General features: G+C 41.1%; 1 protein-coding gene across 5 annotated transcripts in view; it reads right to left on the reverse strand.

Annotated features, from left to right (window-relative positions):
- PALM2AKAP2 (PALM2 and AKAP2 fusion) overlaps positions 1-26478 on the reverse strand; it is a 227267-nt gene that overhangs the window by 115441 nt on the left and 85348 nt on the right. The gene's annotated exons all lie outside the window — the stretch shown is intronic.

Genomic DNA, 26478 nt, shown 5'->3' on the forward strand with positions numbered 1-26478 from the left:
CTGTTGAATGTACACATTCACACTGAGAATACATTGAATAATGTTCCTTGGGCTGCCACGGCACTGTGCGCACCTACTAAATTTGAAATATGGCCCATGTAATGGCTCTGCAGTCTTTGGTCAATACAAGGACAGTTACTCATGCCCTTTGCTGCTACTTCACTCTATAACCTTGAGTGTGGCTCTTCAAACCGCTACTGGCTGTGTGTACTCCACAGTTGTGTTATGATCGCTTATGAAAAAGGATCTGTGCATCAGAGATGCCCTTTGCTTGTTTGTTGCTCCAGCACACAGTGGCACATGCTGACAGTGCTAGCCTGAGCTCTAGCCTGCCTGCAGATACATGAAGACATCTTTTGCTCTGGGGGAAGAATATTAAGAAGTGTCAGTGCAACTTCTGTGCCAAAAATTCTGTAGGTGCTATTAACTTTTTCCAGCACGGGTTCCTTGGAGCTGACCCCTCCTCTTCCCACATGCTATGGTGTCCATGTAGTCCACAGAGCTCATAGGTAGTCCCCAGCAAAGCTTAGAGACTGCATTAAAACCAGTGCAAGTGCGTAATAACAAAACTGGACTTTTTTTTTTTCTTGTTGTTTTCTCAGCACTCTGAAAGTCTGCAAAGGCAGAAGTCTAATCCTGTGACTTTACCACAGGATTGATCCCTCCTTTGCATTCATCTCTGCTGGGGTTCCCCTAGAGCACTGCTGCTTTGGTAGTGGTGCTGCAGAAAAGACATCTAGTTTATTCTGTCCTGATTTCTTTATTCTGTTGGGTTTTTTTTCTTTCTTTCCAGCTCACTTGGATAGCTTTGTTCATGCTAATCTCAGGCCAAATGGACCTTCCTTGTTATATGCCTGTAGAGCGTTTTAGTGTAGTGGGCCTCTGATTGTCTACTGGTACCTGTGTGCTCACCTGATATTCAAATACAGATGTAAAATAGAGCTGTGTGCCTTTTTTTGCCATTTCACTAAAGCATCCCTTTATACTCAGGCCCCCTGCCCCTGTGCATCTTTTTCTGCGGTATGTTTGGAACAGCGAAGCCTTCAGCATGTTGTCCTTATGTGGATGCCTCTGTTTGCATTAGCAAGTAGCTGTGCAGTAGGAGTGGGTCAGAGGACAGGAGCCAACATCTCTAGTTCTATATTGTACTTACAGGACTTAATGTCAGACTAGATTTAGTCTGATTCCCTGGACTGAATGTTACCACAGAGTCAGAAAGAGTAATACCCGATTTGAATGTTTGTGTTTCCATGGGGGTTTGAGAAGTATTTCAGGTGACCCTGCAGAAGAGTTTCTGGTTTGGTTTCCTCCAAAAGGACTCTTGCCTGTGACTCAACAGGCTCATCACGTAGTGTGAGTCTCTCCACACCTGAACTGCTTGCAAGTGTGGTTGAGGAAAGAGTTCACTAAAAGCCATAATACTGTTGTCTACCCAAGTGCTGATGTACATGCAGCCTATGCCCACCAAGAAAGGGCAGTCTGATGACTAGGATGCTAAATGGAGATATGGGACGCCTAATTTCACACCTGTGCCACAGCTAGCATTCTGCATAGCTAAGCACGGGTATTGACTTAAGTTGACCACTTGTAAGTGATGTTCCCCATTGATGTGGCAAGATAGCAAAGATTAACAAGAGAGCATTACAGCAGCAATATTTGTACTTCACTAGAAAAAAAAGTCATGAAAGTCCAAGGCCTAGAAATTAACACACCTAAGAAAAGGATAGATTTCCCCCAAACCTCACAAACTTATAAATACCGTTAAGTCTGAGTAGATGTCATCTCCCAACTCTGTATTTGGTGACAGCCCATATCTGCCACAGCATGGACCTATGACGTGACTTGCATGAAAGACATGGCGGCTTTATAATCACCCTGGGATTAAAAAAAAAAAAATCCCAAGCATGTTCACATGCATGGACACTTTGTAAAGGCTGCACACAGTACCAGTTCATGCTGCCATTAGCTCAGCTGAAGTTTTACATCTGTCATCATCTGTACGGCAGTGATGAAGTAACTCAACCAGACCAGCTGCAGGGCAGCTCCATCAGCACTATAGGGGCTCAGTGGCTTTTCATCCATCTCTGTGCATTCTAGCTCTACTTCTGTGCAGCACTGTGCTGACTTATTTGTTTCCTTTTATTTGCTGTTGATTTCAACTGTGAATAGGGTTTGATGGATGACAGGAGTTTAACAATAAAGAGGACTGGACAATACAACAGGAATGAAGCTGAGCTAACAGTCTCTTTCCTTAAGAGACATATCTATGCAGACTTGGGAGAGAAATCAAGGTGCAGATAACAAGAAGGAATTTGGGCTCTCAGCTCACCAGCATCCCCCAGGGGAGAAAAGAATGGATGTTGTCAAGACAGGAAGGATGAAATTCAAGTGTAAGAGGCAGATGCCCAGTTCTGGGTGATGTAGGTAGCAGTGAAAGTGCAGAATATGGGTGAAAAATAAAGATACTGATGAGGGATCTGGAAAACTGCTGTGCACACCCACTCCTTGCTCTTAACACACAAGGGGAGACTTTAGCAGTTTGTTCCTGAATCACAGTTCTTTGAGGTCAACACTGTCACCATGGGGGAAGTGTCTCTGTGTTAGGTAGCAGTGGCCTGGGGCAGTACACTCATCTCTGGGGGGCTTGCTCCATCTTTCCCAGTCTGTCAACCCCTTTAGGTTTCTGCTCTACTTCTATAGGACCTGGAGAAAGAAAGGAAACTTTAAGGTGCAATTCAGCTACCAAAGTATGTGGACTTTCTACAGGGGCCTGCAAGTCATTCACAAATGCAAAAAATACCCAGAAACCAGTTAGGTCTCAATTAGGGTCTCAATTTTGCTGTTTGTTTAGCAACAGAGTGCTCTATGTTTTCAGCATATAGAGTCCATTGCTGTGATGTTAAGCTGGCGGGAAACAACTCTGAGCCCTGTACCACACAACCATTAGCACTGGGGTAGCCTGTATCCATCTGAAACCGGTCAGCCTTCATCCTCTTGCAAAAGAAACTGATGCAGTAAAGGGACAGGTTGTAGCATAAGATGAGCTGAATCAGGGAACACCTTTAGAGCAAAGATTTGTCTCCTCGGAGGAAAAGGTAGATAAAGCACTAATGGGTATTCACCAGGAGAACTCCTGCAGTGATCGAATCATGCTAAATCAAGCCTTCTTCATTTCTCACACAACAGTCATTTATACCTGCTATGAAAGGTTAGGGCATAGTCAAATGTTCGCTTGCATGGCAGCTGGAGCAGCTTAAGATTTATTATTCTCTTCCACTGAGGCAGGTTGTTTCTGAGAGCATTTTTAGTCCTTTTTAGAGCCAAGGCAGGTTGCACACGTGTGCCAAAAGGACATGTTACTGCTCCCAGTTTGTCCCTCTCTGCCTGCTGGAGGGTGCTGCCATCTCAGATCTACCGGCTGCTCTGTTGCTCACCAGCGTGTGTCCTGCCCTGTTTGGATTGGAAGGAAACAGGCCAGCTCCAACCACATAAATCCTGGATCATCACTAAATCAGCCCATTTGGTCTTGAAGAGGCCAAGGAGGCAATTTATTAGAGCAACTGTTTTCACTTGACTTGAACCACAGGGATTCCTGCTGTTTCTCAGAGAGCCTGCTTTCTTTCAGCTATATATGACTTGTCATTAAAAACGAAAACCAAACTATGTCCCTGTGTTGCTATCTTGGCAATGCCCAGCTGAGCCAGCAGACAGATGCCGTGTTAAACTACGAAGTATAGTTTGTCACCAGTTACTCCTGTGAATAATAAAAGGTCACTCAGAAAAATAAAATCCTCAAAGAAGGAGAGGGGGAGACAGAGTCTAGAAAAAAAGATCTTTCAGCAAGAGACCTGACACATTTATTTGTTGAACCACTAAATGGCTTGGTGGCTTCATGGAGTTCAGATTAGGAGAGGTCACGTACCAGCATAAAGAAAAAGGAATAACTTAAGGGGTGAAGAAAACCACTCATTTATCTGTATTTTGCATTGTTTTTCTTTAATATATGCTATGTTTAGGCATTGCATCTTTGATATATTTTGAAACAATAGTAAGGAAACTTTGTTACCCTTTTAACAATGCTTTGAGGGCTCATCTCTAAGAGTTAAAAATACTTTAGTCTCAGTTTCCATAGAATCTTCATTCTTAGAAATAACTATTAGAGAGAGTGCTGTAGGTGCCACTTCTCTTGTGATGTGAGTGTCTCTCTGAAGCAATTGTCTTAAGAGCACTGGCTCATTCAATCTGTTTTTCTGCATCTGATAGCAGTGTTATTCACTGAGGTGGATGCACAGGTTATAGAGCTAATGGCACAATTCTCTTTTGCTGATTTGCTTTTCTTTTCCAAATTATTTTTTTTTTCAGCTTTCACACCGTGATTTATTTTAGACTCAAATACAAATAAGGCAGAAATCTCCCTACTAGGGCTACTTATGCCCCATTAAAAAGGAGCCTCGGCTGGTGTCATTCCTCAGCGGGTGTTGGCTGGATTGTGACCTTGCCAGAGGCACTGGTGCTGCGTCTGTACTAAAATAGGTGTCAAAGGCTCAGTCTCTAAAATTCAGATGCACATTTTAGTTGCAGCTGTAGTCTGGCACCATTTTGGGTAACACCTAAACAGACTTGCATTGGTGGAGGCATGTGGAGCAGTTAAAGGCATTGCAGATCTCCATCACTAAGATGGATTAGCTCTCTTCAGCTCACTCAGGCTTTTAGGAGTGTTTGAAACTAGCCCAGGCTAGCAGTACTCTGACATGGCTTTTGCATGCTTCAGTTGTGTGGGAGGAGATGGCAGCTTGGGAGAACAGCTGTATCTTCAGCCATTCACTACAAGGTCATACAACACCAGTCTCAAACTTTGTCGCTGGTAAGACTTTCTACCTACCAACATCATTTCTGGTGACCAGCAGTGATGAACTAATGCTGTTTCAGATTTTGCATGCATTTTCTCACAGATTTAACTCTGTGGGCAAACCCTTTTAATAGTTGTAATAGCATAAAATAACTGCAAGTGTGCTATGAAGTCCACCATTTCTGCTCTGAAGCAAGCAAACAGCCCTCAGAACCATAATCTACATATACTTTGCAGTGAAACCTTAAGTATACACCAGCCCTAAGGTTAAAGCTATTCTAAGAGAATGAGATTGCAATGTTGCTTAGAAAATTGCTCCCGATCTCAGCAATCTTGTTCACAGTGAACAGCTTATGATGGAATTGAGAGAGAAAGGCTGAAATTTTCAGAGGGAAAAACGTCTGCAGGAAAGAAGCTGAAACTCTGACATGAACTGGAAGGCATGAGGAAGGGAAAAATTGTGAATTTTGTTTCTCTAACTTGTACTAATTTGCCTTGGAGTACATTCTCATATTTGGAAATGCCAAGTAAGAAGTGTGATGTTCTGTCATTAAAAGAGCAGATAGCCTCCTTGCTTTGCCTAGAGTTAGTTCCTGTATGTGGCAGCAGTGCAGCCAAACAAAGAATTCATTGCCTTGCACAAGGGTTTAAAAATAGTAGAGAACTCCTTGAATGATATAAAGAAAGGAAGCACAAGTGACTCATGCAAATTCTTTTTAATCATGACATCTTAAGCTCAACCACAGAAAGAAAGCAGAAGGTAGTGCAACTACTAGGAGAAAGAAAAGCCATCAGTTAGTTACACAAACAGTGCTGAAGGTGCATGTCTCTAATGCAGTGGGGGAGACAAAGAGCTTGTGGTGCTCATCTCACTGCATCTGCCTGGAGGATTTCTTGCCCCCAAGAAACGCATGTGTGTAAATACTATGAAGATGAGCTTCTAACCCCCTCAGCAGAGCCAGCAGAGAGGACTGCAAGAGCTGTGTCCAATTTCTTTAACTGCAAAGTGAGACAGTTTATCTCCTGTCATCATCACATTAATTTTGTCCACACTGAAGCAGATGAGGCATATTTTTATGACCCCTTCTGGTACCTGGAGTTAGACCTGCAGCTGCCCGTACCAACAATTGGGAGTGCTACGCACATATGCGGAAGATGCTATGGATGCATCTCCAACAGTCAAAAGTGGTATGTATCCAGTTAAACCCAATTTCCTCTTTGGTGACTTTTAGCAGCAGGCAGGACATTCCCCCTTTGTGGATACTACTGCTGAAGCAAATGGCCATGCCTCTGCCGTGCACCTGGTGGGGCTGGGAGGAAAAAAAGTCTCCATTTTTCAGCAAACTATGTCTTTAAATGACTCTCCCAATTATGCTTTTCCTCCCTTCCCTGTGGTGAGCAACCAGTCTGGCTCAACAGGGTAAATCCTTGTATGTGTCAGATTGCATTACTGCAGAGGAAGAGGGACAATCATACTCTGCTGACATTTAGCTGCACCTAATAGAGTGCATATAAGAGGACCTATCACTGCCAATTTTCGTCTCACACCTCATGGCCTCCTTCAGGGGTGACATTTTGGATCTGGTTTGCATTTGGAGGTCTGACAAAAATGGCAGGCTCACTGAAGGTGTAGTAGAAACGATTTAACAGCACACATCCACCTAGTGGATTTAGGAATAAATAGGTATAGTTTTATTCTGAGTAGCCCCCTTCCCCTCTGCTAAAAAAGCCATATTTCAAGATTTTCACTGTTAACCCAGGAGTTAAACAAATAAAACAAGGGTTTTTTACATCATAAGAGCCCAAAGAGGTATTTCGGTCCTTGACAAGGCAACAGTGAGACCCCTGAGTAGACTGAGAGTGGGCTCATCTGCCTGATTAGACTGTAGTTGTTAATGGCCAAACTGCAACGAGGCAGACTCAGCCGAAACTGTCTGGACTGGCCTAGCATTTGAACTCCAGTTTCGCATATATTTGAGTTAAGCTTGTACTGTCAGTTCCCTTGAAGAAATGTGCAATTTTTCTATCAGACAAATTTGCATCAACACTTCATTGCAAAGCTGAAACTGCCAGTTTTGCTTGACAGAAGAAGGTGGAGTTAATTAATGCCTTCTCACTATCTTTTGTTGTGCTAAAGAGTAATGTGCCAGGTATGAAAGAACCCACCTCAACCCTGCATTTGTACTAGACACACAAGTTGGTGCAAAACCTGTAAATTCTGCAATGGTGAAGTCAAATCTGGTTGTTCCCTAGAAAGGCACATGAGAGCTGAAAGGTGCAGGTGAGATGGTGTTGACATGGGATGAGCCATGGGCACTGCTGGAAAGCCATGCAGTCCAGGTGAGTGGACCCTTTCAGGCCAGACATTTGGTTCACGTGAAGTTGAGAGCAGATCTATTATCTGCAAGAAGAGATGCAGAGCACCGAACAGGGTTAGTAACTGTATAGTCAAATTAAAATTGCTGCTTGGTGTAAGGTTAATACAATCTGACTTTTAATAAAAGGACATCACAGATAAGATACAGACGTTTAAGGGTGAAGACACCTGTCTTCACCTAAACTTAGCTGTGCTGCATGGTAATCGGTTTCAGCAATTTCAGAGGGAGTACTTACAGAGTAAGTTACTGCTCAATTAGAGAAGATGCATCAGCCTCTGGCCTCTGTGGATAAGGTTGGCAATCTTGGAAAATGACATATAATTAGGAAAAATTACAGTGTTTGCTTTCAAAGTACTATTTGTTTTCCCAAAAAAGCAAACTGTCAGGCAAACATACTATCCAGATATGGTATATCCTTCTCAGTTATTCACATATCACCTCCCCAGAATTAAAATAGGTAGTGAGATGTTTCATTTCCCAGCCACAAGACTCAAAAGAGGCATGACTTGCTAGTTAAAACTCCAGTGATGTTTCTTATCCAAGCCATATGCTTGAAAGAGTTCAATAAAGGATTGCTCGACTGTCTAACGGAGGAAGAGATCAAGTGCTTTCAAGCAAAAGTCAAACTAAAAAGAAAATAAATTATGATTTTGGTGTCATGATATTAGACTATATATTGCACCTAAAAGTTTTAAGGAAAGATCACAAGTTGATGTGCAATGTCAAGTGATGCCACATTCGTCACTTTCCAGCCAACACTTAGGTCATTATGAGAAGGATAATAAAGCTACATTTCATGAGTACTTTTTGAGTCCTGCTGCACAGAGATGGGCTAACTGGATATAACCTACCAGACTGTCCCACACTCTGGGGACTCATGTAAAGGTGGCATCCTGAAACATAAAACCTGGATTCTGCCTGGGAGCCCCACCAAACCTCAACATTAATAAACATGACAGGAGGTTATAGAAGTGCTTTCCCTCTGTGCTTCTTAAATGAGCACAGGCCAGCCATGTGTTCCCAAGAGGACAGGAGCCTGGCTCTGTCCTCTGTCAGTTCTTCAAAGTCACAACACATGCTCCTTAAAACATGTCCTGCTGATGCAACGCTAAAACTCTGACTTATGTGTCTGTGTTATGCTAAACATGGCTCTTCAAGGGTAGAACAAACAGCTATGGCACAAACCAAAGTCAAGAAGAAAATGCTGGTTGTCTTCTGCAGACTTGTGGAAACTATCAGCTTAGTTCTACTTGTTCTCTCTCAGCTGTTTATCTGTCCCGTGACATGCATTGTCTAAATTTGAAATTAAAAGCATTCCTAAGGCAATGAACATCTGTAAGCACTTGCATTTCCCAGTGCATCAAAGAACTGCTGAGGCTGATTCTTTACCTCTGGTAGCTATGCTTGCATTCACGTTTTCGGAGACTCATGATTTTAGCTTAGGGCACCCTCTTTACCTGCTGGGGCAGAACTCAGTTGCCAGGCAGTCTCATGATGTGATAGGTTTCCCTGCCTGATGAGGCGGTCCGTCTGTGCAGGTTACGCCAAAGTGGAAGCTGATGCATAGACTGTATGTGTGACCAGGGAGTTTTTGCAGAGCTTGAGCCCTGAGCCTATCTGGGGGAGTGCTAAAGCTGTGGCAAGCAAAACTGACCTCCTTTGCAAATGTAGCTTTTGTAGCCTACATGCATCTCCCTTTATCTGCCCTATTTATTTGGTTCCCTCCACTCCTCCCTAGGATGAACAGTGAGGATTGTTGATTCAGTAAAGTGTCTTCCTAAGAGAATTAGCTACCCTGTTGAGAAAAAGCAGCATAGAGGCTGTACCAGGGTACCAATAAACATTTTTCACAGCTCTCATCTTGACAATAAGCCCATAATACCAGTGGAATAGAGCATGAAGAAAACATAAAATTACATCAAGGCTTCAATTAACTTTCATATTACCTGTAACTCAAATACTTATTGCTTCTGTGCTAGTTATTACTTACTTTTATAAGATTTTAAACTGTAACATTTTAAAGAGGCAGCCTGCCCGGTAGAGAGATTCCAGTTCTGGAAATAAACAAAGATCAGGAAATTTTAAAAGGTTTAAGATTAAGCCCCCAAATGTCAGGCTGCACATTCAGACCTTTCCTGTTGAAATCTAGCAAGTTAACTTTCTTGTGAAATTTCTAGAAATTAGAAATGTATTAGAAAGCCTCTTTTTGAAAGAACCACTGTGCTTTCATGTCAAGTCCTGCCTGGAACATGAAATAGTGGAGACATAATGAATAGATGAAACATGGGTTTTGGTAGGTTGTTGTTTTTTTTCTTGTTCTTTAAATGACAAGCAAATGACTTGATCCTCAGCAGCTCTGAATTTCTGAATAATTCAGTCTGAGTTTAAATTAAGTTCATGGCTGCTTTTTCCTTCATTCAGACTATTCAAATATTCTCTTCACAACCTGTAACAGATAAAAATAACTGTTGTGCTTAGTTTATTTTAACTGTCCAGGTAGGTTGTTTGGACTTTCCACATTCAGTTTCTGAGAACAGCAGTGAGTCCTCTCCTAGCTCAGTAAAAGACAGTTTCTAAGAACACAAGAAATGTTCCACTGGCCCAGAGCAATGGTCTTTGACAGCAGCAGTAAGAGACTTCATGTAGGGAGAGTTCCTGCACCCAGCCTGTACCTTCAGACCTTCCCCATTACTTCCTCCAGCATCCACGATCACTAGATTAGGGATGTCATTAGACACATCTCTGCCTTGTCCCTTTAATACGTTTTCTGGATCTGTTGTCCATTGGTTTGTTAACATGGAGAGATTTACCTGTCTGTTTGGTTTTTTGTTGTTTTTTTTTTCTTTTTCTTTATTTCTTTTTTTTTTTTTTTTTTTTCTCCATATAACACCATCATCATCTACACGGTATGTGAACTACCATGTTTAGCACTACCAGTTCAGAAACCTCTAAGGAAGATAGACAATGAATCCATGTACTGTTATAAATGATGACTTGCTAAACAGTAATTTTGAATGTCTAATATATGACTGAAAAGGGGTTGAATGCTCAGGAATTTAAGCATTAACAGTCTGAATTTCAGGCCACCTTAAAAGAACCTCACATAGTATCCAGAAACCAAGGCAGTCAAAGTAGTCATAACTTTCAGGAATTTTAGCCTCTAGCAATGTTTTTTGCAGGGAAAGGAGCAGCAGAATGGGTTCACGTTTGCTTTGGACACCCTATTTAATAAGGAATTAGGTTAGCAAAGAAAGACAGATGGTAAGAGCAGACAAGACAGTTTGAGACCCAAGGCCTAATTCAGCTTTGACATAGCTAAGCTGAATGGTCGTTGAAGTCAATGAGATATTCACGTTTGTATCAGGGCTGAATTTGCTTCCCTGTGTTTAGCAGGAAGAGGTGAAAAGTTGAATTCAGATATAATTTTTTTTGTTGTTTGGAGAACAGGGATGGTCATATGAAATTTGCAGTGCTGCCCTAGAGCCTGCACTTAAAAAACTAATAGACTTTAGAGCAGAGATGTTTCCTGCATAATGCAAATACAGTTGAGAGACAGTGCCTGGCCTAAGGCTTTATATATACATAATGGAAATTAACAGATGGAGACACAAGCAGAGGCTTGTTCAGTGTAACCCAAGTGCAATGGGACTATGAATTCTGTTCCCTGAATCTGAGATAGGTCTCTAATTTCTGGATTTCTATAGGAGTCACTGCTGGGTGCCCAACTCTGCTTAGAATTACAATGAGAAGTATATTCATTCTCTAAATGAATAAATTCTCTAAATTCTCATTCTCATTTGGGGAATGAGAAGTGGAAGATAGCATTTCACCATTTCTGCTTTTCCCTTCTGTCTCAGTGCCTTCAGCTATGGGGGGGGTCTGATAAACAATGCAAGGAGACTAAAGGGGTACTAAATAGTCTCCCTTCCTCCTCACCTGGGGGGCTGCTCACCTTTTCCCTTTTAATGGATCAGTGTTTACCAAACCACTCCTGATTTGTAATTTTTTATTTTATTTTGGCTATAAAGTGAAAAAGTAGATCTTATCATGGTAAAATGGGATATTAATTTGCATTTACTGCTGTGTAATGACATCTACAGCTACTGTGGTTTAAGGCATATTGATTGCCCTGCCTGCCTCTGTCAGGGTGCTCCTGCTGAAAATCAGCGACTTGGGTAATTCTCACTGGAAAACTATGCATTAGTCGAGACTAAGTTACCAGAATGTTGCAGAAAATCGAAAAAAGAAAAGAAAAAGAGAGAAGAAGACATAGCATTTGTGTTCTTTTTTCTTTTTTTTTTTTTTTCCTGCCCTCTAAAAACATTGTCAGAATGTTGCTTGTACAAGCAAGCAGTAAAAGATGATGTCTTTGATGGGAACAGTCATACTTCTACTATGTGATGCCATGGCGTTTCCCTCCCATCCTGTATCAGTGCACTAGCACGGGGATAGCCATAAGGCAATGGCGGGTGATCTTTCTTCGGCCCTGTGTAAGCACACCCTGCAAAACAGCCTGGTCTATAAATTAAAAACAACTTGCCTCGGTAGCTAACAGCTCCCAATGCCAACAATGTGCACTTATGGGACAGCAGATGCTTTCCTCATGGTGGTCGCTAGGTCACTGCGAGGCAGGGTGTTAGCTAATGGGATGCAATTGTACACACGGGAGGGTTTGGGTCTGTAACTGTTCCCACCCGGAGCACAAAAGCATCCTGTGGCTGTAGGGGTTTTTAATGGGGCTCCCTGCAGCTGAGAAGCAGAGTTACCCGCCTGGTAGCTTTTCTATTCGTGACTTGTCCTCTGTACAAATGAAATGTGTGAAGAGCCACATCGGCATCGGAAAATGTTTATTTCTGAGGAACTGGTTGGGCTCCTACATCATAGTCAGCCACTTAACTTCCTTCTGCCTCAGTTCCTCATTTTTCATGTAACAATGCCCTCTCAACAAACACAAACGAACATGTCTCTGCCTTAACAGGATGCTGTGAAATTTCACTATATTGAAGACTGTGGAGTGCTCAGATACGGCAGTGAACGGGGCTGGGTGAAAATGTTACTAGCCATGCTATACCCGTGCACTGGGTCAAGGAACTTAAACTGGCAACATCCCAAGAATGGCTTTTATGTGGTGTAGCTGCATGATCTGTTAGTTTTTGTCAGAAATACACCAAAACCAGCCTCAGTCAGACACAGAAGAATTTCAAACGCTAATCCTAGCAGAACCCAGACAGGATGTCCTAGTATGCTTGTCTCTTGTATCTGCTGTCTTTATATACTGTGCAGCCATTATTTTTGTTCTTTCAAGGGAGCAGAAATGTGACTATTTCATTGCTTTCTTAGGAGTTTTTTACCAGCAAACTATATTGTAGGATGCCAAGAATTTACTCCAGTTCATCTTCCTTCTGATCCTAAGAAAAACTTTGGAACATTAATTATTTGAGAGCAAATATTCAGGAGTGGTTTGAAATGTATTTTAAAGTACCCCAACCCCTATTCCGCAGAACGGTCATAAGGCACTAACTATTATGGTAAGAAGCCACCTACCTTACAATTAAATAATAACTTTGTCTTGTCTTAAAACACATATTAAATGTTAAAATATAGAAAATAGACATTAAAAGTCCAGCATCTTTAAAGGCCACTTTCATTCAATTCTTCACTTACTGCCTGGAAATAATGAGTAGTATTCCACAAATACTTAGGTTGTTTGGTACTTTAGGAAATTCAAGTGTACCAAGTCAGTGGCACAAGGCACACATGCTATAATACAAGATGCTATCATTTTGCTATTAGCCGTATTAAGTTGTCATTAAACTAGTTATGACTCCTGATACTATGTCAGCTGCCAAGCCAAGGCTCATATGTATAACCACAGTGGGTTTATTGCTTTACCTGAAAACAAAAATTACAGTCTCCTGGAGCCACATATTATTTCTAATAAAAATAACTACGCTGCCCTCTGTCTTACTGATACCTTCATTCACAGTACTGTACAAACAACAATTTTGCTTCAAATACAAATGTAAAAGAGGAACTCTAAGAGAGGAAGAACCTGTACTAAACCACATGGCTTTGCTGGTAATAAGAACTAATCCAAATGTCATCCTAATTTTTCTTTGGACAATTTGTACTTTCAGAGTTTGCTCTTCTCAAAGCTGGGCACGCACAGATGTCCTGCAAAATCTTGAAGGTGAGTCAATGAATCACATCAGCAAAAGTCTGTATAGGCAGAGTTTTAAGAAATAAACAAATGCTAAGTGAAGTTTTCTGCATACTTTCAGTAGGCTATCCCTCATGGCTGTGCTGGAAGGTTTTTTTTTTAATGTATTTTTCACAAATATTTGATGTCTGGACTGAACCCTTATATCTCTTTACTAGAGGAAAGGAATACACTACACTGGCTGTATTCATAGAATTATAAATGCTTTTTTACACGGGGAAGCTTTACAGGATATTCAGAACTTTATAGCAGCAGAATAGACTTTTCTTTTAAACTTAATTTCCCTCCGTGGAAAGCAGGTATTTGTAATACTAGCGTATTGATTTAAATTTATGGCTTATGTAAAGTAGTACATCCTTCCATGTAAATTTTTTAGGATCCAGGCCTGCAAAGATTTACACACACAGATTCATTGTGTATCCTGGTCCCAAGAAATCAGAAACAAGACTCCCATTGATTGCAGTGGAGCCAGGACTCCAGCTGCTGCTTCCAGAGAGAGTAGTACTGCACAGCTGAAAGTTTACCAAATTTTGTAAGATGTAGGGTCTGAGGCCAGCTTTTTGACATGAGACATAAGAACTTTTCCACCTTTGCCCTATTCTTGCCACATTCTAGGGTATTTGTGATATATTGCCAACAAAATATATTACTCCTGTCTCAGTGAACTTGAGATTTGATAAGTTTGAAAAATCCAAAGGCAAATACTGAGAAAAGAATAGACTGTTTAGAATTAATGCCAGATATTTTTTCATAAACTCAAGCCTGTATTTGTTGTGTCAGGAGAGGGGGAAGTTGCCTGCACATACACTAACACACACACACACTCACATATGTCAGAGTTTCTGTAAGTATAAAACTATTTATGACTATGAGGTCTGTGGTCAAACTCAGCCCAGTGCTGAGTCCAGCATAAATGAAATCTTTGAGACTGATTGAAGCCTTCATGATAGAACTGACAAGGGCTGATCCAGCCACAACAATGATTTTCCACAGAAAGATTATTTTTAAACCTAAACAGAAGATGAGAGGGAAGTTCACATCTGGAGACCTGAGTGCTATCATTTTTATTCTGGCTGACACTACATTTTAGCTTTAGGTCTGGGAATTTGTCTAGATCAGGTTTGGATGGTCTGTGTTTGAAGTTAATGTTATGGAGGCACTTCATCTTTGTCTACGGGTCTGGTTAATAGTAGGTATGATGTGGACTTAATGCTCTGTACAGAACAGCCCTGCACAAATGACATGGATGGGTCGACACCAAACCACAAGTGCTGGCTCATCCATTTTCTGGGGAAGCCTGGACCCAGGTCCAGCTCTAAATCATACAGCTGTCTCTCACCCTTGTGCAAAACCCATGTTTTGCCTAGTCCTGAAGTTTGGGGTTGGCTTGGCTCCTGATCTTTGTGGCCTATGCTCCTTTCTGCTCTGAATTACAGGGGACAGCAAACCTGTGTTTGGGCTGTGGTAGTTCTGACCTAAGGAAGACTTGCATTAGGCTGCAGTACAAAACAAAAGAATTATTAAAAGCAAGCTTTCCAGTGTGTTTCCCAAGTTTACTTTTACCTATTGACTTTTTGTTTATTGCAGACTAGATAATGTATTGATTGCTCTCAGAAAAAAAACCAAACCATGATTTATAAATGGCATGAGGTCTCCCTGATGGACCTGCCAAGCAGGCTGGAGCCCAGACTCCATGTTCAGCATTAGTGCTGTGAAGAATTGGCTTTTTGTCCTCTTGCAGTTTACTGTGCTGCCTGATGCTTCCCCATCTCTTGCAGACTGGAGAAAAGCTACAAATATGATTGAATTGCCCCTTTTCTCTTCTCTTGGGGCTCCTTTACACTAGTAGGTCTGCTTTCTCCTCAACTGACTTGCCTCCACTTCAGATGAGTTTGGGGATGTCTGCCATGTCTTGCCCAACTAGGCACTTGTCTGTCTTTGATGAATCCCACTGCAAGAGCCGGAGTGGGAATGTAAGAGTGTTGAACTACAAAAAATCACCCATCTTACAGCCTGCTGCGGAGTACTGATGCCACTTGGCTTCAACAGAAAGGGAATCCTGTTCCCTGCCAGTCCCAGGGACAATTTTTAAATCTATCCTCTTCGTATGACTAATCAACACATGGGCTTTGAATTATCTTGCAGTAGTATTGACACTTACACAGAACCATGTGTTTACATGGAGAGAGAGTACCAGATTACCTCTACCAAAACACATAGTTTTTATTCAAGACGGGATTTCTCCTTAATGACAAAATTAATTGAACAGAGCTAGCAACTCTGTCTTCGTAACTCCACTATGTTCAGTGTTAATTATTCATATTGAGAAAGGCAGAAGCCACCAGAACTGCTCTAAAACCTTCTGGATTAGTCCCTATAAACACTAATTAATGCTCACATTGCTATCATAAGATATGCAGTGTCTCCACCTGAAAAAATAGACAGCAGATATGTTGAGGGAGAGAGATCGGGTGGTTTGAGTAAGCGATGCAGAGACCAGTGCCTCTGAGCAGTGACCAGGTCCGAAGAGTTTCTGGCACTGAGGCTGTGTTTTCTCTGGAGAATATCTCCATAATTGCTTCTCACCTCTGAGAGCTTTCTGGAGAGCTAGGGGATCTGCCAGACATTTCTTCCGTAAGATCTTTTTGGCACAAACATCATGTTCTTGGCTCAACGTCTACTACCTGGTTTGAGTTTTCCTTACTTTATGCAGTGGAAGTGAGAAAGAAAAGGTTTATTTTGGGATCAAACACTGCATCTGGCTTGAAGCTCTTTTTTCTACAGACGTTGGTATTGCCTAGGTTTTTCATGATGCACACATGGCACTGGGAGGGTGATTTGTGTACAGGGGAGGATGAGTCTTCCCTCCCCATCACTCCCCACCAGTGGTTTGTTCTTGAGAAGATTTAGCATCTATTAAAGAGTGTGCTGCTCTTCATATGCATGGCAAATGGATGCTAGACCAGAGTCTCTTTCTGGCGGTGGCATCAAGCCGGATCAGAGTGCTCTCTGCTCTGGAGACATCCATGCAGTGCAGTAGGGCTCAAAGGAGTCCTGTGGAAATATCCCCAAATAAGGGAAAGAGGCTGCAGGCAGGAGGGAAAGGAAAATCAGAGAGCTGGCCACAGTCAGCAGAGAAAGGAGCATCGTCTAGTACTGACAACGTACAGCTGTGGGTCTGATGCCCATGGCTAACTCTTCATTATCACACACAGAATCACAGAATCACAGAATCTTAGTGGTTGGAAGGGACCTTTGAGATCATCGACTTTGATTATTAAAATTCAAGCTGGTTCTTTTCTGCTAGGACAAATGCCATTCCTGGGGATTCAAAGACTAGTAAGATGGTTACATTTTTCTCCAACCTATATTTGACAGGTCTGTTCTCTGGAAGTATCCTTTTTTTTTCACTGGACATATTTTTTTCTCACCTAGCTGAACAACATAGCTTTCAGCAACACGAATCACCATAATTCACTAACCTAAGTGCTTATTATATAAAAAAAAATTATTAGCTTTTCTATAAACTCTTCTGGCCAAACTTTTCTTAATGTAATTGTACATAGTTGAATATGACTGAACAGATAAGAGGAAAACTGAAGCTAGAACCTGTGAGGGAGTAAAGTGCTTTTATAGTGGGTAATATTGGTACATAGCAGATGCCCCAGGCAGTGTAACTGGAACCTGCACTGCTGTTTGGCTCTTGCTGCTGCAAGCAGATTTGCTGTTTGAAGCTTTTTCCATAGCAGAGCCCTTGCTGAAGGGAAGATCTTTCTTATGTGCCACTTATTTTCCTCATAAAAGACAAAGCAATTGCTTCTCCTCTGCTGCCGGTGACAGGTAGTGCACTTCTTCAGACTAAGCTGGCACACTTTCTTTGGTATCTGGACCAGAGCCTGTGCTCCCCTCCCTAATTTTCTCTTTCTGGGACTGGTTGTTTACAGCCTGAAATCTCTCTGACCCTCAGGGACCTATCTTTAAAAATATTATTACATCAGAGAGGTTTTTTTCAAACTAATTTCAATACTTTTCTTTATTTCTAGTGCTGTGTGGCAAATGTCTGCTCTGACTGACTTCCCATGCAAGCACTTTTGAGCTCACTGGGCTAGCTCAGGGTGTAAGGTCCTGATCCTGAAAGCATATGTGGATTTTTTTCTAAGGGGCTTGGTGGCCCTGCTTGCGGTATTTGCAGCTGTTAGGCTGTGAAAGTCGTCCTTTGACATCAGACGGCATTTAATCCCCCTTAGTCTATGGATTAGAGGAGGACCCTTCTTGATGTTGGATGAGAGAAAAGGGTTGCTTTCCTTTAATTTCCACTTTCAGTCATAGCTTTTAAACACTCTGAACATTGTCTACAGCTTTCAGCCCTGATGTTTCCTCTGTAGGAGTTGTAATGAGTAGAGAAAGTGGAGACAGGCAGGTTACAGCCTCTGTGGTAGGTCCTGGGTTTGTTTATATTTGGCAAATGTTTGGCACATTGTGAAGATAAATCAGCAAACTAATCACAGTGTTTTCAGTTCTGTGAATTCTAAATCCTGATGTATAAAATAAGTGAAGAAAATAAACAGTGTGTGATCTTTCAGTAGCTTCTCCATATGTCTTATTATCATTTCCTCACTGTATTCAACAGTGCTTAAGAATAGTGTCTGTAGTCTCTTAAATACCACAGCAAAGGGAACCCAGAGCATCACAGCTCTGCAGGACTTGTACATGCAGCTAGAGCAAGTATTTTCCAGGTTTATTCCTCAGCCATGAAGCCCAGAAAGCGCTATTTCTCTTCTTGTCTCTTTTAAATGATAGTGAAGGCTCTCTCCAAATTCCTTGACTCCATGAGCTGGAGATTCAAAAAGGACCCGAAATAGCACTAGATTTGCAACACAAGTTGTAGCAGCAAAAATGGGAATGACTTCTCTCATGTTAAGGGCTGTGTTCTTCCCAGGCTGGTGTAAGTGGAAACTATCTATCTTGGTTAACTCTCCCAATTTACTAACCCCCTGGTGACCTTCAGCTTCTGTCACAAAAAATCCAGACTGAAATAGCAGCAGTGGAGAATGTCCAGATGTCAGCCCTGTTCTCAGTGTGCAACTGGACATGGTATTTAACAGTTTGATCACTTCACCCTACCTCCCTAGTAACTTAACCATACCTAATAATATAATTTCCCTAAGCTGTTTGGCAGAAGGAAGCATTTATTCTACCTCAACGCCAATTTGTCTATGAACCCCTATTTGTGCAGCGTTAAAGATGCTTCTATCACTTAATGCAGCACGTTAAGAAGAAACCTCTTATCACATAACAAAACTGAGCATCACAACAATCTGTTTGTTAGGATTAAGTAATCACATTTCATTTAAATTGAATGAATGAATTGAATGAAAATATTTCACTCCAGTGAAATACAACGGTCAAGACCTTCTGCTGGCATTAAACAGTATCCTTCCTTTTAAACCGTTAAGATGCTTACAAACCACAACACAATGATGTCTAGAGGTAACCACACTGGCTTAAAGAGCAGTACAGTCATTTCAGCATGGGGCTATGGTCAAGTGAATAGACAGGCTCTTTCTCTGCAGGGTTAATTAGCTTAACCAACTCCCCCCTGCCCCCAAAAGCTACCATATTGCTGCCAGTGCTGGAGCAGACTCATCTATAGCCTGAGGGAATCCATAGCCAGTGATGCATCACACACTATGGAAATACTCAAAAAGGAAGAGGAACTGGTTTGTCATGCCTGAGAAAGTGACCCATTTTTGCATTTGCCTCCTTTTCCCCCTCCACTTGTTCTTTTCCCTTTGTTCTCCCACCTACAAGCAACCAAACATGCTACTGATACATCCTTTTTTCCTAAATCATGGCAAACCCATCATTCCTAGCAAATGCCTGACTATTGTGAATGGCAAGTTTTGATTGCAATATAGCCTATTTTTTCTGGTTCGACAGTGCCGTTACAAGCAGTACCTCTCCCAAAACTGTAAGGGCCAGAAGACATTTATGGTGCTCTGTACCCAGAGTATGCCCCACATTCTTGCAGTCTTGTGACAGACACTAACAGGCGCATCACCACAGCCCCATGAGGCAGGGTAGTGATAATTACCCTAAATTACAGACGTAAAACTTAGATGAAAAAACTTGGACCCACAGAGGTATTTAGGTACCTATGCTTTGCATCTAAATCAAAGGGATAATGTTGCCTCTACATACCTGTGTAAATCTGGAGATGAAGGAACTTTGTGAGGACATGTTGAACTGCATGGAGCAGCAGCAATTGGAAATTACATTTCCCAGGAAGTGGACCAGCATCTTTGTTAGTGCTCAGTGAGTCCAGTGAACTTTTTTCTTACACTGGGAGGAACTGCTGCATATAAAAGACAGCATCCGATTCCCTTTCTGAGGCAACCGAGGTTGCAGGTTTGCAGGCCAGTGTCTGTGCAGCAACACAACTCCTCCCTACCTCTGATTTGGAGTGACCCAGTCTTTCCCTCTGCCAGCTGATTATTCCCTCTATTTTTTTTTTGAGTTATATTCTAGAAATTTCCCTCCTCCAAGTCTGATACAGCAAGCTGTACTCCTATGCAAGTATCTCCTTCCTTGTCTCATCTGAAAAGGTGGTCACTGTCAACTAGACACTTGTGACAAAGAAGCGGGTAGTTTATCTATCACAGGTAAATGTGGATGACATTTTGCACAGTTGTGCCATATTCTGTGGGTTTGTAAACTCGTTCAGGGACCAGCATGGGTTCCCCCCATGAGCAGTTACAGAGGATTCATATGTGACTGTGCACAGTGCAATGGACATCTAAGCAGACCTTTTGCAGCAGATGGGGAATGCAAATGGAAGTCTCGGAACAGCAAAAATTGTTATTAATTTCTTGTCCCTTTTTCATTATTCCTACAGTTATTAGCCTTAGAAGGTTCTTCCTGTAACTTCAAAAATATCGTAGTGTGAAGCAAGAAATGTTGCTGGGTTTGAATGAGTTTTGAGGTATCAAGGGTAGGTTGCGAGGGTCCCGCAGGAAAGTAGGAGGCTGTTTGAAAATGAACTATTCCACTTCCACCCCCAGACAAAGTAGTGAAACACCTTGAGTGTTAACTTTCAGAGTAAGTGCCTATCTTCCTTCTGCTACCAGATGCAGAATTATTAAAATAAAGGAAAAAGAACAAAAACCTGAGAGAGCTGGCCTTCCACATGTTGAATATGCCCTTACCTCTAGGGAACAACCCCTGAAGAGTTTCAGGAGAGTGCCATGCTACCTCACCAGCTGTTAAGTGTTTTCTTTCTTCCTACATGCTATTAGGGTGGAAAAAAAAAACAAAACAGAAAAAAACCCCACTTTTTTCCTAGAGATTTGAAAAAAGGAAGTGCATGGAAATATTTTCTTTCTGAAACTTTAGTTTTCAGAACAACAGCAGTATCAAAATTGTCTAGTCTGCTTTTGGTGTTTTCTTGGATGACTCAGTTTTGTGTAGTGGAGGAGTTTTTATCTGAAAAACTTTTCATGGATATAAAATTAAATTAGGTGGAATGAAAATAAGAGGATGTCGCAAGCCATGGTATAAACCAACAAATGGAATATGTACCTGATGTGTTCAAGTGTCCAAGCACTAAATTAGTTGCACATGATAATGCTCTTGTTATTTCATGGTCTTCACACAGACACTTCTGCTAACTCAGGGTCATGGTTCTTCCTTTTGCCATGTTAACACACCTTCTGAATTAGGAAGGTCTTTGCAAATCAAAGACTTTTAAATATTTATGATCACTTCTCTCAGCTGAATCAATTCTTGTCCTTTGGTGACAGAAACATACCAGTTCTCCAGTCTTTCACAGAGTCTTCTAGGACAGACAACATTGACTTTCTGTCACTCAAGCACAAGTAGGAAAAAAAACAACTTGAAGACCCACCTACAGCAAAAGTCTCAGGACTAATTTATGAAGCAGCAAAGCAGGGAACATGGCCATTTTCCCTTCTGTGACGCTAAAACATACCATGTTACAAAGACTCAGACACATATGTGTGTGTGTGTGCATATACATTCATCTGCATGGCTACTGGGTGAAAGGAGCTGAGGCAAGGTACTTACGTAGCAATGGGCAATTTGTGGTGAGTTTCTTAAATGGCTGAGTTTAAGCTGAATTTTTAAATTTCTGTGAAGGAGGCTTAGGATGCCTGGCTACATTACCCATCCTGTCACTGTTCTAAGCTCAGGTACATACAACAGCTTGGGAAAAAACTACGCAAGGGTTTTTTCTTTTTTTCTTTTTTTCTTTTTTTTTTTTTTTTCCCTACAAGTCAGACTATGTCAAGCTTCTTCCAGTCCTGAAATACAGAGGACACTCTGTGATGAGCCCTGGAAGAAAATTGCACACCGTTTATTTTGGCAGTCCTTAAATTCTTTAGTGATTATTTCTGGGGAATTCTATATGACATATGAAATACTTCCCTTAGTTAGGAAATAAGTTGACCTGGGACATACTGCCTTGCTGACCAAAACCAATCCTTTATCTTCTGCAAATACTAAAGGATGCCATGGGATCCTAGAGTAACAGGGTCCGCAATACGCTTGGCAAAGTATCACATAAGAAGGAAAGGGAAAAGAGAAATGAGACAATTAACAATGAGTTAATATGTGTTGAAGCATCTAATAAAAATAACAGTCAGAGCAGAAGGGCACAGCAGTGGAGGAAAGGACAAAAAAAAAACAACTGTGGAGTTAGTACTTTAATTCTTTTAGTGAGAAAGGCAGCTCCAGTGTGGTACATCCTTGAGATCACAGAGCATCTTGAAGAGTGGTAGTTAGAGAGAAACACAGTAAAAAGACACAGAAGTAGGCGCAGTGAAAAGGCAGATTTATTACTAGTAATACTGTACAGAGAAAAAAAAAAGAGAGAAGCCACAGTTACAGCATGGCTGTTGCTGGCAGTGTTCTTGGTTTTTTATTTTTCCTTTTTTTTTTTTTGTACTCATTTTTTTAATCTGAAGAAAAAAACATAACAGTCAAAAAGTACACTTCAGGTTACAAAGTACAGCAGCTATCCCCAGCAATTCTAATCCAGTGTTAGCACAGCAGTTTTTCCCCAACAAAATGGGATTTTATTTACATTAGCTCACAAAGAAAGTGGGAGACTAAAGCTTAAAAAAAATCTCAACCACAACCTACATTCACCATAAAAGCTGCATTTTACACAACATTTTCTTGAACCCCGATAAAGAGTCATTCATCTATGGAGCAAACGTAGTCGGGAGAGGCAGGAAGCCTTCAGAAATGTGTTCTTTGCCTTTGTCCTGACCTGCTCTTGCTTGACTACCTTTGCTGCCCTCAGATGCAGTGGCCACTGGAAAAGCAAAAAGCTTTCAAATGGATTTCTCTCTCGTATCTGCCGCTAAGCAGCACCTTCATCCATACTTGCAAAATAACAGGGAAAAAATTTGAGCCCATCATCAGTAAAGCACCTTAATCATAGATACTGGCCGATTTTAACATATCCTCAAGGCTATCCCTAACCAGCACAGTTCTTAAGTATGTGTTACACTTCAAGCAAGTGCTTAAGATTAGTGGAGGTTAAGTGCAGCCTTCAATTGGGACTTTATATGGTTGCAACAAAACCTTCTTTATTTTTGAGATTGCAACTTTCTGACCAACACATTAACTTGGAGGAACACCAGTAGCTTTTTGGCAGCTAATTTTACTGAGAATGCCTCTGCATGCTGGATCAGTCTGTGGGGAAGTTCACATTTTCTCCTGGCTCCTTTACCCTGCTGGTAGCAACCTGACAATTAGGGGGTGGCTTGCCTTCTGCTCCTGTAAGTGGCATCTGAACGCTGATATTTTATGCACTTGGGCATATCTAGCTCACACTGACTTGGGAGGCTTAGTGTGCTCCCACAGGAATGGGAAAAGGGACAGTAAGATTTTAGTGTAACCCACTGTTTGGGCAACCTATGGGATGCCAGATGAATAGATAGGAAGAGTGCTCCTCTGGTATCAAATTTGCCCCTGGAATCTAGGAAAATGCAGGAAGATGTCCAAATGCTGAGGACAGGATACTGTCACTGCTTTTGACTTGGGACTCATGCCAACAGGCCTGAGGTGAGGTTTGCAACTCCAGTCTCTCTTTTCTTCCCCCTATCTTTGCCCATCAGAGACCACAAAATGGGAAGCAGAGAGAGGGGGAAAAAAAGGAGCAACTGATCAATGGTGTCCAGAATGAGAGCAAGTTCAGAGACAGACAGAGTCTGGAGCAGAGGCGTGCAGAGGGAAAAATTTGGAAGAAAACCTCACACTGCCTCTTTTATGTTGTGTTTTTGTGCAGGTGTGAAATTCACCCCCACCCTATCCAGGCACTGGGAGTTTCGAGAGTTCCCAGGGGGTGTTTGTCTGCTTTCAAACACAGTCAGCAAGGAGACCATGCTCTAAACCCCTCTCTGCAGAAAAAGTGCACCAGTTTCACAACACCATTTAAAAATCTATCTAATTAAAGGAATGAGAAGACACAGTTAAAGCAGCATAAGCCTTGCTTGTAGCATATTGTTTAAAGACCAGACCCTATAAGCATTTGTGCATGTGCTTAAATTTCACTTATCTGGGTCATCCCATTAAACTTAAAAGGGTTGCTTGGGTACTTAATTTTATGCTCATGGGCAAATCTTTAGGTCTTACAGACCTACTGAATAGATATGCAGGGTCTAAATTCAGATATGAATCACGAACATACCAGTGCTAATTGAAAATGTACAAATATGCCCAAACTGGTGGTCTTGAATTACTTAGCTAATTGTAAAAAATTAATTAAGGTTGGAGTCAGGCTTTTTTTTTGGGGTGTGGTTTTTTCCCAATTTCTAAAATAGGTTAATTATTAAAAGAAAACCCGAAGTCCTTCTTGAGAAGAACTTGGGAAACAATTGCAGGAAAGCTTTGCAATACAATAACAGCAAACCCCCTCAAAATAAGAGAAGCTTTTGCAAACTGGAGGAAAGGGCTCAGAATTCTCCACAGGTTTGCCCTTAAGAAAAGTGGCCTATTCTTAATCTGCTACGTGGAACCACCACAGGAAAAAAGCTATAGATTTTGCAAGACTCTTTGAACCCATGAGGAAAAAGGCTCAGTTTTATAATGCTTTGATTTTAAATACAAGTGGGACATTTTTTAGAACTTCATGCACCCTTGTCACTATTTACAAGCTAAATTATTATTATATTTATATTACAAGTTGGATTTATATTGTCTTTGGACTAGGTGACAATCCATTTATATTCTAAACTTAATAAATTCAGCCATCTTATACAACTTACTCTTTTACATAGAAAAATTACAGTCCATTTTTGTTGGATATTGTCATAGCCTGCGACCTCTGATTAAGCTCAGAACTAAAGTTTACTCTTGCAGCCCAGAAGGCTCATGAAACATAATCTGAGCAAATCCTAAAATTTCTAATAGACAGAGAGAACTGGTCAAAACTGAATGAGTTTAGAAAAAATAAAGACACCACGTCTCAGCCTGTGGGAAAATCCTCTACTTTGTCTAAATGATTTTGTTCTACTCTTTCCAGTGGCACCATCTCTTGCATTTTAAAATCTCATGTTGTATAAAGTATGACAAAGTGAAAAAACATATAGTTCTCCTATTCAGCCATACCTCTCTACTGAATGTAGGTAGCTATTGCCTACCATGTTGGCTTTCTAGATAAAGAAGTTTGTCTAGCTGTAGAAAGCATAGGTCCACCTTTTTCTGTGGAATATTTATTTAGCTGTGTTCATAGCAGGTATATTGGATTCTACTCTTCTAACATTACTGTTTAAAAACTTGTGATCCTGCTTCCTGGGGAAAATTGTGGTTAGGTCTACAAAAGATCCCAAGAAGCTGGGCATTGTCATAAACATATGAAAAAGTTTAAAGGCTCAATGTCATGGGTAGGATGATATTGAGAAACTCAATTCCCATTTAGGGTTTGTATCTCATTACAAAAATATTTATTCCTTAAAAAAATACACAAATGTAAAATATTACGTTTTCTATTATATCCCCACTTGCTTTCCAAGTATGCCATTTGGATGTCAACCAAATCAAAAGGTAGAACACCTTTTAATTCTCTAGCAACACTGTATGCTATCTTTCTGCTCTGATTAATTTGTTGTATCTCTATAATTTTAATCAGTAGTGAACTTCGGTAGAACAGCAGGGGACTAATATATTAGCTGTCAGGGAAGTCCCACTTAATATTTGCTCATGAATACCACTGCTTTGGTAGCAATGCTGACTTGGGACCTGATACCACCAGATGCTAAGCACCATTTCGTTTTGTATTTTTCTCAGCAGAAGTAAAAATGCTCAGAGTTAGCTTCTAGGATTACACCACCCCGGCCAAACTCAGCAGTGCATAAAATAGGTACAGGTTCACAAATAACACCCAAACTACATCCTGTGTTAATCATTCATGCCCTGATCTTGCAGACACCTACACACATTCCTCCTGTGAGTAGTCCTGTTGACTGAAATAGGTCTGCTCACAGCAGAATTAGGCATATGCGTTTTTGTTTGCAGGGCTGAGGTCTTCTATTGCACCGGTAGAGGTACGCTTCACGGAGAAGGGCTTGTGCACACTTCTCTTGCTGGGGATTGAAAGATAATGTTGTGTTTATACAGCTTTGGAATACAGCCTGCACTTTTTGGAAAAAAAATAAGGAAAAAAAAAGATACAAAAAGGAGAAGGAAACCCAAGAGTGCTAAGGCAAACTGTCAATGGCACATCATACCTACTTTGTCATTCATTTAGATAACATCACAAAGGCAGACCAGAGGAGTTCTGTAAACATATACCATACAGTACATCAGCCACGGGAAATTAAAAAAAGAAAACAACCCTGTAATTCTTTTCTTTCTGTATTGATATACTTGTAATTGAAAGAGATTGCCTAGCCACTAATCATAATGCTGTGTTTTTTTGATTTGTATTTTTCTTCTGTTAAAAAAAAAAGAATGGAAGTAAAATGCAGTGGTTTGCAAAAGAAACAGTCCCTGAATGCAAACAAGGG

This window comes from Numenius arquata, chromosome Z, assembly GCF_964106895.1.
Source record: "Numenius arquata chromosome Z, bNumArq3.hap1.1, whole genome shotgun sequence".
Lineage (NCBI taxonomy): Eukaryota > Metazoa > Chordata > Aves > Charadriiformes > Scolopacidae > Numenius > Numenius arquata.